At 32.2% G+C, this 13,799-nt stretch overlaps 1 pseudogene; it reads left to right on the top strand.

The window, feature by feature from the left end:
* Positions 1–4,225: 4,225 nt before the first annotated feature.
* On the top strand, positions 4,226–4,913 carry LOC126703331 (14-3-3-like protein A; annotated as a pseudogene).
* Positions 4,914–13,799: the final 8,886 nt, after the last annotated feature.

Below are 13,799 nucleotides of genomic sequence, written 5' to 3'. Positions count from 1 at the left end.
AAGTGGTATGTTATTATTAGTTAATATTGGTGAGAAAAAATAATTTATTTAGAAATTGAAAAAAAAATAATTATAATAGCACGTTCAAATTAAAATCAGTATAAATTATCACAATACTTTTACAATAAATTTTAAGTGGTAAGTTATTATTAGCTAATATTGGTGAGAAAAAAATAATTTCACAATATTGATTTAAGTATGAAATAAACTCTCTTATATACATTGTCCTTTTTGGTAATTTATCTTTCAAACTGCCACTTTTATAAGTGTTAGCCAAACACTCAGCTTTTTCAAAAAGCATTTTTTAACAGCTTTTACCAAACACTCAGCTTTTTGAAAAATCACTTTTTCATTATGCACTTTTTGAAAACTCCACTTTTTCATTATGCACTTTTTCAAAAAGCTGAACCAAACTCACCCTAACACTTTGTTTCCCATTGTACCAACATCAACGGTATAGCATATGTTACTTTGGACACCTTCCGAGACAGATGCTTCGAAACCAACCATTTCTTTGGCAGGTGAGAACATGCTATTTAACAATAGCCACCTTCAACTCAAGAAAAGGACTAGCAATAACTAATGACAGCATTGGAGAAACTCAGTAATGTGGCCTCCAACAGCCATTCCAAACGTGAAATTTACATTCCCTCTTGAAGAATGTAGGAAATAGCTTTGCTCATTCCTCCGATCCTTTTTTTTTTTCGCCATCTCCAAAAAGCACTCTATTAATTGCTCTCACTATTGTGAGTCTGTGATCACCAAAATATGTTTGCAAGAAAAAATTGGGCAAGAAACGTAATTAATGATAGCCACCAGTGAGGACTTTTTCATTAACAATAAATGCTTACTGATGATGCCGAAAAAGTCACCAGTGAGGCACAAGTACTTGCACATTCGAAATAGCACTTGCACACTCGAAATAGCACTTGCATAACACAAAAGAGAAGACCTAGCAGAGAGCACCAGTGTGGTGCCGGCCAAGTACCCTCCGAAGGTCAAGTTAGAACTTCTTACAACTCTAGAGTGCTAGAGAAGGGTGAATTATTTGTACCTTGGCTAGTGAGGGTATTGAGGCTTTTAAACTAGTAGAGGGTTAACCTTTCTTCCTTGGTGCGGAAGTCTTTTCCTTATAGGAGTCTTCTTGAGCATATTTGGAGGGATCCTTTGAGTAGCATCAAACGTGAAAGGCAAGGCATTTCCTTATATATGCAATCGTGGGCAGCAAGTAAACTTGCATCAGGGTCATCAGCTTATCTTATTTCCTTCAGCCTTACTGGCGTAAGTTTGTTGATGTTGTTAGCCTTTAGGTGTGCCTTGCAGACTCCCCTCATTGCCCCAATTTAGAACATCATTCGTTGACTCCTACAAGAGGAAGCTGACGGTTGTAACTGTACCCGTCAGCTTGATGGCTTTATCTAAAACCGTCAGCCTTATATGAGTAAGTACTATTTTTATCCTTATCACTTGCATAGAAGGCCTCCGGTGAGTAACAAGGAACTAGTCTGGTGATTAGTTTTACAAAGGAAAAATTAAACGATAGAGGAAAGATAAAAATGCCATGGCATATATTCGTAGAGGTTAAAGTTTGGTTAGAAACTTGGTTGGAGTGGCAATTCTAAGAATTTTTTTTAGAATGGTTACTAAGAAATTTAAATTATACAAAATCTATTAAAGAAATAACTTGAATATTTGCTACAGTTGCGAGTTGAGTAGCTAGAGTTGAGTCGTTAAAGAGAGCAAAATTATTTCGATTGCAAAGCTAAAAAGAGTATAACTGTTGTCATTACGAAGGAGAACTCACAACTACAATATTTTTTTCTTGATACCACATTTTTTTAAGGAAAAATGAAATTAGAGATTATTTTTATTAAATATGTTGAATGAATTACAAATTTGAATGATTAGCAATTTTTATATTTTTTATTTATAATATATAGGCTTTTTGTTGAATAATTTGTTCACTTGTTATTGTTTGGTCTTGTCTTTTTTGTTGTTGTTGTTGTTGTTGTTATTATTTGGGCTAATATATAGTTGTTATTTAAGCCTATATAAAAAAAAGGGATTAAGGATTATGTTTGGAGGGTAGAATTAATGTTGGAGTAATGCTGCGTTAACAATATTTTTCCAATAAATTAATCTTATGCAAAAAAACTGTTTATTGGTGAGTAACAAAATAATATTAGGCCTAAATTAACTGCTTACCACATTTAATTTGATTTGAAATTATTGTAAAAATGTTGTAAATGTAACATTACTCTTATTTATGTTAAACCTAAAATTTTGTATTTCTCAAATCAGAGTGTTCAACATTTTTATTAGGGTGGTCACAATATGTTAGTTTAGCATACAACTTTTTTTTCTTTTGCAAGTGTATATATACAATTTTTTGCAAGTTAGGGTGGTTCTGTGACCACCCTGGCTTGCATGTGTGGAGCCGTCACTGCTTGGTTGTAGCCGAAAACTATAACTCTGGTTAAAAAAATTAACCTAACTACATATTCTAAAAATCTAATCAATGGATTATATATTCTTTAGATTTTTAACACATATTTCATGCCAATAGAATCTTATTCATTATTCAATTCATAAAAATAAATTTATTTTTTATGCATAATTTTAGAATACAAAAACTTGAAACTTTAACTTTTTATTAATAACGTAGTTATTGATCTTTGATTTTATGGAAATTTTGCAAGTATAGAGGATATAGAAGGAAAATGTAATTCAATATTGATGGATTAGTTAAAATTATATCCAATAAAAAGATATTGAGTGGAGTTATAGCCTAATGCTATAGGTGAGCTTGTTTCCAAACTTTGTCTATTCAAAGAAGTTATTATTATTATTATTATTATTATTATTATTTTCAAGAGTGACTTCTTCTAATATAGGAGAAATTATTAGGTCCATCAGAGGATTGCTAAACTAATCCTTCTTGGTCCTTTCAACTAATAAAACGCTACCATTTATGTAAATGTGACATCACCTAAAATTTTATTTTATTTCTTGTTTTGCTTAAGAACCTAAATCATATATTTGCATATGTGACATCGTTTTATTGGGTGGAAGGACCACTTTAACAATCCTTCTAATGGACTTAATAATTTCTCTACCAAGAGGCTCTTTCCATGTTAGTCAAGTTGATAGTTCTTCCTCCATCATCGGTAGTTTCTTTGCCATATGCTTCATGATCACGGTTAGTTTAACTGCTTGATAATTCTCCTAATCTCTTGAGTGCAATAATTAATTTGTGTAAAAAATCATAATTTGTATCAAAATTCTATGTTTTTTAAAATAAATAAAATCTGTTCATTATACAGTAAACATTTAATAGTTTTGCAAATTTAAATATGTATATGTTATTAATTTTTTTTTCTTTTCATTTTCTCTTTACATTGTAAATAATTTATCCAACTTACATTGCTTTACTAAGATCTTTGTAAGTAGTGACATTGCCTACTCATTTTTATTAAGGGGAACCATAGTTTAAAATTCCTCACCCCCATTTGTTGCAGATATTGAATTATATATATATATATATATATATATAAATCAAAAGGCTCCCGTTAACATTATTTTTTGTTGCTGAATAAGTTTTTATTTATGGCGAAAATGCACTTTTGGTCCCTATATTTTGGATCGATTCTTGATTTGGTCCCTAAATTGATTTTACTCCTAGGTCAGTACCTGATTTCAGAAAATCATTTTTATTTTGGTCCCTACCGTCAACTCAATAATAGAAAATGTATACGTGGCAAACAAAATGCATTGTTTACATATTAGATGCTGACGTAGCTAATAAAATAAAATAAAAAACCACCTCAACATGCCATGTCATCATTTAATTTAAAAAAAATAATTTATCAATTTAAAAAAAATTAAAAAAAACCATAAAAACAAAATTAAAAACATAAAAATACATAGTTTTAGATTTGGACGTGAATACACAAGGACTCAAGAACATGAACCCAGATCACAAGAACTCAAGAACACAAAATTCCTGGGCATCCAACATCTTTCCTAGAAAATTTCACCAAACACTGAAAAAATTCACATCTAAAAAGCCGATGCCTTAGATTTTCATCACAACACTTTCTTTCCACCCAAAACCAGAAATTTTCTAATGAAACAAACACACACAAACCCAGCCAATTCGGCTCACAATAACAACAAATCCAACCAACCTTATAAATTTTCCTCAAACAATCATCTACATTTTCCCCAAAAAATCAAGATTTTCTTACAAACCAAACACTAAAATAACTCACATTTAATAAACCGATGCTTAAAATACATAAAAATCCCTATCCTCCACAAAATCCTCCAACAAATCAAACCCATAAACCTAGAAAAATCATTAAATCCCCATGAAAAAAGACAAAACCAGAAATCTAAAATAAACACAATAATAAGTTAACAGATCAGAAACCCATCGATCAAGCCACATTAAGCCACCAATACTGCAATCTGAAACCCTCATGAACAGATCAAACCACCAATCAAAAACAATGGCGATGACACCCTCGGCTCGCGAAGAGAACGTGTACATGGCGAAGCTTGCCGAGCAAGCCCAGCAGTACAAGGAGATGGTGGAGTTCATGGAGAAGGTCTCGGCAGCGGTGGAGAGCGAGGAGCTCACCGTCGAGGAGCGAAACTTCTCTTCGTGGCATACAAGAACGTGATCGGCGTGAGGCAAGCCTCGTGGTGCATCATCTCCTCCATCGAGCAGAAGAAGGAGAGCCGCGGCAACGAGGACCATGTGTCCATGATCCGAGACTACAGATCCAAGATTGAGTCGGAGCTCTCCAACATCTGCAACGAAATCCTCAAGCTCTTTGACACCAGACTCATCCCTTCCGCCGCCACCGGGGAATACAAGGTCTTCTACCTCAAGATGAAGGGCAAGTGAGCTTCGGTCATGGACAGTGGAGAGTGAGAGATTCTATCCATTGAGCGTGAAGAGAGTGAGAGAATTTTAGATTATTCTTTCAGTGTAGGGATTTTTTTTCTATAAAGCTGATGAGGTTTAAAGAAAAAAAAAAGAATTAAAAAGATAATGATTTTTGATTTTTTAAGAAATGATTTTAATTTAAATTAGATTTAAGTTTTTTTTAAAAAAAAATTTAATTGACTTTTTTTTTTAAATTTTCTGAGTTAGCTTTTTTTTAATTAATTTAAATGCTGATGTGGCATTTAAAAAATGTTAAATATAATTTATTATTATTATTTTATTAATTACGTCAATAAACAGTGCATTTCGTTTGCCACATATGTATTTTTTGTTATAGGGTTGACGGCAAGAATCAAAATAAAAACAATTTTTTGAAATCAGAGACTGACCTAAGAGTGAAATCAATTTAGAAATCAAATTGAAAATCGGTCTAAAATGTAGGAATTAAAAGTACTTTTTTACCTTTATTTATTTATTATCTGCATCATATCAAAAATTTTTCTTTATTTATTTATTTATCAAGAAGGTTTTTTTAGTTTATTTTATTTGTTTTTATTTTATCATTACCTAATATATTTTGATTTTCATGCATCTGTTTCTTGGATCCATACATTTATTTCAATCGAAGAAATTTTGAATCCGTCAAATAATTTATTAATATAATGCAGATGAATAGTACAGACTCGTGCACTTTGAAATTGAAGGTATCGAATCGTCAATTATCTAAAGACGTGTACAGTTGTACTCCTAGTACCTATGTATTTAGGGGAGACAACTGTGCTGTGCATATTTTCTTGTGGGTTGGTGGGAGGAAACTACCGTTGACAAAAAAATAAAAAGACATAATCGAAAACAAAAGATGTTTCCTAAAGAAAAAGAAAGAGAAAATTGTCCTACACTGAACTTGGCTTGTGGACTGATTCTTTTTATATATATTTCTTCTGAACCTTTTATAGGGCAGAGACAAATTGGCAAATTGCAACACCAAATCAAAGGTAAATAATGGCAACCCGTAAATACCTTGAACGACCCTCTATAGCTCACAAAAGTCACAAGTAACACGTGCGTTTTCTTTTAGGTAAAAAGTTTTTGAATCCGCCAAGTTAAATACCAAGAAATTTTATTTTCAAATAATGATTTATTATATGAGAAAATTTCAAGTACTTTTACTCGCATTAATATTTAAAAAATCTCGCTGTTATGCACAATAAATCAAACTTTTTATGCACAATTTTAATACAAAAACTTGAATTTTAAATATTTGAGTAATAACATAGTTATTAATCTTAGTTTATCTTGAATTTTTTTAAGCATATAAGATATAAGAAGAAAATCTAATTTAACGACAAATTTTTTGAAGTTTACATTTAATAAAGAAATATTGTATGCTATAACATGTCTTAGAGTTACATCATGTTAATTTAAACCCAAACCCCCACACGTATATAAATTACAACAAATTAGTTTTTATATAATTCAAAAGATAAGGCTGTCTTGAAACACCCAAACCATCTAACTAGACCTAAGCCGATTGCCACTAGATCCAACAACTCCGATGGGTCTCATCCTCCAAAAATGCATTCTGGCTGTTCGGGTGGTGGGTCTCCTCCTCCAAAACCTGAGCCACCCAATCTGACCAACGAACTAAGTTTTTTTTGGGCAAGATTTTCCAAATTTGACGAGATTTCAGCCGTATCCGATGAGATTTCCATCGAATTTGGGGAGATCTCCATCGGATTTGGCTAGATCTCAGCCATATTGGACAAGATCTTAGCTAGATCTAGTAAGATGTCAACGGAGATTCATTGTTTTGAGCTTATTGTCTTAAACCGTGCCACTCGATAAAAGATCGAAACCCCTCAATCCAATGCTCCCTTTCAATTCATGGTGGGTTGAGTTTTGTGTACCCGATGAGATTAGGTTGTCGGTAGTGGGTTGAGTACAAACTCAATCTGAACCGACTTGTGGACGCCCCTAATTCAATAGAATGTGTTCTTTTTTTATCAAATCAATTTAATTATAAACTATGAATTATCTTTTAAATTTTATTGAGCACAATTAACACTCTTCCAGTATTATAGATCAAGATTTTGTTAAATTAATTAACAAATTCACAATTAGATTGTAATAATAGTTTTTAAATTGTGAACATAAAAAAATTTAATTAATTTTAAATAATTGAAATAGCATACGTAACTTAACTTGCCTTAGCGCATATATATATATATATATATATATAAGTTAATATAAGAAAAAAATAATTAACAATAATAAAAAATAAAGGAATACCTTATTTTTCATAAATGACAAATGTACAAAAAGATTTCTAAATCCTAACCGTGAAAATTTTAATTTCACTTTCTTCTAAAAGTATTAATAAAAACACAGTGGCCCTCTATTTAATTCTCCAAGTGGAAATTAAAAAAAGAAAAGAAATAAAATAAAAAGAAGAAGAGCAGAATTTTGTTTTGGGCTAAAGATCACAAACAACATTGTGGTGTGAGCAAATATATGCTAAAGCTTTTAGGAGCTGTAGTACTTTTACAAAGTACTTCAATCATGTGGCGTCCACATATGTAAAAGGTCTGACCGCAATATTACTGTTTCACATAACCTTACAATTTGTTTGTTTTCATTAAGTGAATCAAGAAAGAATCAAACCATCAGTCGTCAATCACCATCGTGTAGCAAGACGGACACGAATATGAATTCTACTTTACGAATGTCGGCATTGACTAAGCCTAAGATATTTTTTTTTGATGAAATATTTATTATAAAGAAGAGTTATATTCACAATATTTTTACAATAAATTTTAAGTGATATATAAGTTGTTATTGATTTTGATTTAAATTCATTATTAAAATTACTTTTTTACTCATTAGTAACAGTTAATAACAACTTATTACTTATAATTTATTGAGAAAATATTGTAATAATATTGTGAACATAATATTTCCTTTATTTCTAATTTTTGGAACCAAATAATAAAGTTGTGGACGCGGTGGACATGACATGGTGAAGGGAGACAAAACTGTCAAAACCTAACTTGAATCATGGAAGGGATACAAGGTTACCAAGGCAAGAATGAGCTGCGGTCATTCATGGTAGTTTATAGAAACTGCCAATATTCTTGGATTCATAGAGTGTCACATTAAACTTGGATTCATTTGTGTATGCCTTCCACTTTCCACCCACAAATACGCGCACAAAAATATGAGCAGTACTAAAAAAAAAGTAATAGGTTTATGTAAAAGTAATATGAAGTCACTTACAATTTACTATGTCAAAATAATTGTGACATATATTATAACAAACATATTGTAGTCCTAAAAAAAGAATTGAAGTGACTTCATATTGTAGTCCTGATAAAAACTTTGATTGATCAAGTAGGAATTATTATATATGTGTGTATAGTATATTATTATTATAAGAAAATATGTATAGTGTAGTATATTATTAAGTAGTATAATTTTATTGAGGACCTAAAGAGGTTAAAGGGAATCGCGAAATTGGTTCATTGGCATCATCTTTTTTAGGAAAAAATCTAGGTAGGAAGAGATGAGATGGATTAGGAAGGATTCCATACCAAACAAAAAGAGGCCCAATTGACAATATTATGAGTCAAACTATATGCAAATTACTTAAATACTCTTGGAGTATAGTAAAATGATGCCTCATCCTATCACATTTATGGTAGACCTCACTATAAATGTGAAAGGATTGAGCACCATTCATCGTGCTCCAGGAGCACTTAAAAATTACTCTAAATCGTTATAGTATTTGAGAACCAAAAAAAAAAAAAGAAAAAAAATAATTAACAAAAATGCATTAGGAAATATTTGCTCTGCGAAATATTGAATTATAATCTTGCGTTGGGAGCAATGAAATTGAAATCTGCTGAGGTGGATTGTGAGATGCAAGAGCCAACGTACCTAGCCAAAAAGAGTGACAGCATCATATTAATGAATCACATGCTTAATTACAATAACTCTCCGGTTGTAGTTGATTAGGTCAAACTATAGTTCAATTAATCTGTTCATATTTCTCCCCTTGAATTTCTTGTTTGTGACCTGTGGGAGCATTTTTTGCTCTAAGGATCCTTTTTATTGTGGGAGCAAAAATTGCCTAAGGATAAACATGAGTTTCCTTAGAGCAAAAAATGCTCCCACAAGACCCATTTAAACCCTATAGATAAAGTAGGAATTACAATTTTCATACTCAAATAGGATTATCGCCGGTTGTCTTCTTTATGGGAGGAGGGTATTTTTTTTGTTTTTTATTTTTTCAAGACCATAATTTTATTAAGGAGAAGATAAACATAATACATCATGAGCCAAAACCGACTCAACCGTATTAAGATTTTCTTCTATCCAAGTTTGATAACTATCTAAATATTTGGCATATTAAGCCAAATATTTAGATAATTTGTTAATCTTCTAATCTTAAAAAACGAAATTGATTTGTTTAAAAAATAAGTAGAAAAATGTGAACCAGTCAGGGAAAAGTTTTTTCCGAATTAAAAAAAAACAAAAAGATCGGGACCCACTGGGAATCCTTTTTACCATAAATGGACCTAAAAGAAAAACATGCATGTAATTCAGCAAAAAATGAAGAAGAAAAACATGCATGTATGCGTACAAGACACAGTAAAAAAATGGTAAGGACAAAATTCTTTCATGCAAGTGTAGGCGGTCATAGTTCACACTGACAATCTGACTTAGTCAAGCACACTTATTTTTTTTATTTTTTTTTTTCACCAAGATAGATTAATCAAACAAACACACAAACAGATATTGAGTATGTTTGGATAGAATTTATTTTACTGAAAACTGAAAACTGAAAATACTGTAGTAAAATAATTTTTAAATGTGTGAATAGTGCTGTGGGATCCATTTTTAATGAAAAAGTTGATAAAAAATGAGTTTGTGGGTCTGTAAACAGTGCACTTATTCACTGTTCATAGTTGAAAAGTCAACAAAATCGGCTCTAAAAAAAAAAAAAAAAAAAATCTGAAAACGCGCAAACGTGAACGTAGACGTGAATACAAACACACAAATTATGTAACAAGGATTCCTAGTTACCTATATATATATATGTACATGCATGGTTGCTTCTTTTCATCTAACTACAGACGCCTTGAAATCGCAGTACTTTCTCAATCTCTTTTTCTCTAAACTACAAAAGATTACTGCCATGGCTTTTGGGTCACGTCAACCAGAACAGAAGGCTGCTATGTCCAAAAACGTTGGCATGAAGAATTTACTCCCCGTCCCCAGAAGACGTATCAAGCACCGAATTTGGGCCTCTATTACCCAGACACTGAAGAAAATTTTATATTGCAGATGCAGCAAAGAAGACTAGCTCATCGTCTTCATCGTCATCCTCTTCTTCTTCTTCTTCTTCTCCTCTTAATTTATTATCTTATGTAACGGTTGAATATTACATATGTCTCTCTCTCTGTGCAAAATCTTTTCCTTTATGTAGGAAATTTTTTTTTTTGGCCGTTTTGTTGGGAAGGAAGAGTTAGCACTAAGAGTTGAATATATGGCGGATAGAGAAATAATGTATGATCAATCATGATGGGTTGATCTTTGTAAGATTATCTAAGTAAGAAGTGTGCTTTTGGTAGTTTGAAATCTCCCATCTCTCATTTGCTTTTGTGTATGCGTACGTGGTTTTTGGCATCCCAATTTTCAAGTGTCATTTTCATACCCATGATCTGCGACCAAAATTATATTGGTTTAAAACTGAATCTTGATTACGAAATAATTTCTATCTATTTTCTTTTAAATCGAAATGAATCTTTATCCACGTGTAGGCTCCCCATCACGTGGATAAGTATCATGGATTCTTACCATCTCTCAGAATGAAGGGAAGAAAGAAAGAGAGACCCTAACTTCTACAGCATACACTTTGCTAGTTACACGTGTTAAAGATATATTAGCCCATTAGTATAAACTCAAGCCTAATTCTACGGAGGAAACCCTAAAGGGCTACATTAATAATATATTAGAGTGTAGTACAAATTCTGTGCTATAATAAATCATAACATGTGTATATATAGTAGACTAAACCCTAGAATAATAGACTTCTAGTACAAGTAGGAGACTTGACTTGCACACAAAGTAGAATTAGGCTTGGGCTTATACTAATGGGCTAATATATCTTTAACACCCCCTCTCAAACTCAAGATGGAAAGTTAAAGATATATTAGCCCATTAGTATAAGCCCAAGCCTAATTCTACTTCGTGTGCAAGTCAAGTCTCCTACTTGTACTAGAAGTCTATTATTCTAGGGTTTAGTCTACTATATATATACATGTTATGATTCATTATAATACAGGATTTGTACTACACTCTAATATATTATTAATGTAGCCCTCCGTGGATGTAGGCCGTTAGGCTGAACCACGTAACCCTCGTGTATTATTGTGTTTTATACTTTATGCTTTCGCTTCCGCATCTATACTAGCATATTCAACATGGTGTATCAATGCTAATATTTATCATGGTATCAGAGCCACCTTCCTGTGACCATGGTTTTCTGACCATGGTTTTCTGTCCCTACGGTATATTTAAGAGCAATCTTTGTCTTCCTCGGTGTTTTTCTTTGCTGCGTTCATCTTCTTTGGCTTCCTACTACTGCCGTCAAAACTCTCCGGTATAGTCAAGCCACTGTTAGAAGTCGCATCAACACTGCAAGACCATTGCCTTCCTCAAACTACCGTCACAGAGCCAAATTTCATTCAAAGGATCTTTTCAACCTTATCAAATCTCAAGATTTCATCAAGTTTCCATCTTGAGTTTGAGAGGGGGTGTTAAAGATATATTAGCCCATTAGTATAAGCCCAAGCCTAATTCTACTTTGTGTGCAAGTCAAGTCTCCTACTTGTACTAGAAGTCTATTATTCTAGGGTTTAGTCAACTATATATACACATGTTATGATTTATTATAACACAGGATTTGTACTACACTCTAATATATTATTAATGTAGCCCTCCGTGGATGTAGGCCGTTAGGCTGAACCACGTAACCCTCGTGTGTTATTGTGTTTTATACTCGCTTCCGCATCTATACTAGCATATTCAACACGGTGTATCAATGCTAATATTTAACAACACGTTTAGACCCTAATGCCGCTTGCTACACAGTTTAATAAATTTTACTTAACACGTGATTCAAATTGTAAGCATCATGGATTGCAAGTCTGCATCAAACGTTTCTGTTCACAGTCTTTAAAATACAAGTCAAGGCTCCAACCGCAAGTCCAATCACACAAACAGTTCACGATTTCTTAAAGATTTCAAATAGTCTCTGTCGTTTTCGGCAGACCAAAACACCCAAGGTAACGCTCAGTGTTTTGATGATGTTCTCCTCTCAAATGTATTCAATGGGAGACGGTGAAGGTATAGGAGAGAAATACAAATTTATCTCTAGGTTTACATGCAACCTCTTGATATACTAAGTTTTTGAGAATCTTGCACGACCAAGGTGACTGGTGAGTGTCGAGAAAGCTTCTTTGTAGGTCTACGCAAAAGCTCTCCTTAATTGCCTAATACTTCAATTGTCACTCAACCGAGATTTCTTAAGCAACAAGTTTCACTTATTCTTTTAGCTCTTCAACCTTGATTAGTCAATTTATTAGAACTCAAATAAAATATATACATGGAAATCAATACAATTATAATTGAAACTTAACTTAACACACAATTTGCGAACAATGAATGACCCTAACAATGTTTTTACACCCAGTAGATGATGATTGGAATTCAATATTGCTATAAATACAACAAATTTTACAAATTGTTAAGGTGGTATAGATTGTGATTGGTGCATCACTTTCGTTGATTAGGATAATAACTAACATTACTTTTATTATTCACTAATTATAATCTATCAACCCCCAATAATTATTAAAATATTGTGAACTATATTGTAGCTTCAAATTTATTGGGCTGAAATTAGGGAACAACGCTATGGTATGTTTGTCGTAAATCAAATATAAATATTTTGAAGGAAACTAAGACCCACCAAATCTAAATTTCTCCGACTTGACATAAGTGGCAGTCGGAAACATGACTAACTATTTGTATGTTCATTGAACTATGAAGTCCAGGCCAATGTTCTTGGAGAAAGTAACAATACAATGAACTTCAAGCATCAATACTTCAATAATATTACATGCTTTGCACTGGTTGACCTATCCTTCTTTGCAAGTCAACTCCACAATATTAAAAACCAAAGTTCCATATAATTATTGACCTTGTAATATTAATTATGGAAGTGACCAACCATGTATTTTTGTTGTTCTTAGCTTCTTAGCCTAGAAATTGCCTCAAAAGAGTAGAGAATATTTAGCACCTAGGCAAAGCAAAGACTTTAAATTTCATGCTCTACTATTAATGTTTCTTCATTTTTTCCCCCTAATTCTACAATTAATGCTTCTAGATACTTAGCTATGGGTTCATAAGAAAAACATTAATATTTAATGAATAGTCCAGATTGATCCCTTCATGGTACATATCCTAACAAAATTGCACTCGTTCAACTCTATTTTATAAACGTGTTCAGTAATGTCTGCATCTAGACCCATAATACTTTTTTCTCAAAAAAAAAAAAAATATATATATATATATAATATTTAAAAATTTTTTTTAAAAAAAAGAAAGAAAAGAAAAGACCCATACTATTTCATTTTTTCTACTGAGAGTGTGTAACTTTTATTGCCAAAAAAGGCGGAAGGCCCATCACGCTCAGTTACAAAAGTCATCCCAACAAACTAATTTGTGGGCCTCTTGATTAGCAGCCCATATTACTAATGCCAACCAATACTTTTTCAAGTGT

This window comes from Quercus robur, chromosome 10 (genome assembly GCF_932294415.1).
Source record: "Quercus robur chromosome 10, dhQueRobu3.1, whole genome shotgun sequence".
Lineage (NCBI taxonomy): Eukaryota > Viridiplantae > Streptophyta > Magnoliopsida > Fagales > Fagaceae > Quercus > Quercus robur.
Note: the sequence above shows the minus strand (reverse complement) of the source record. Positions and strands in the feature narration are given on the sequence as shown.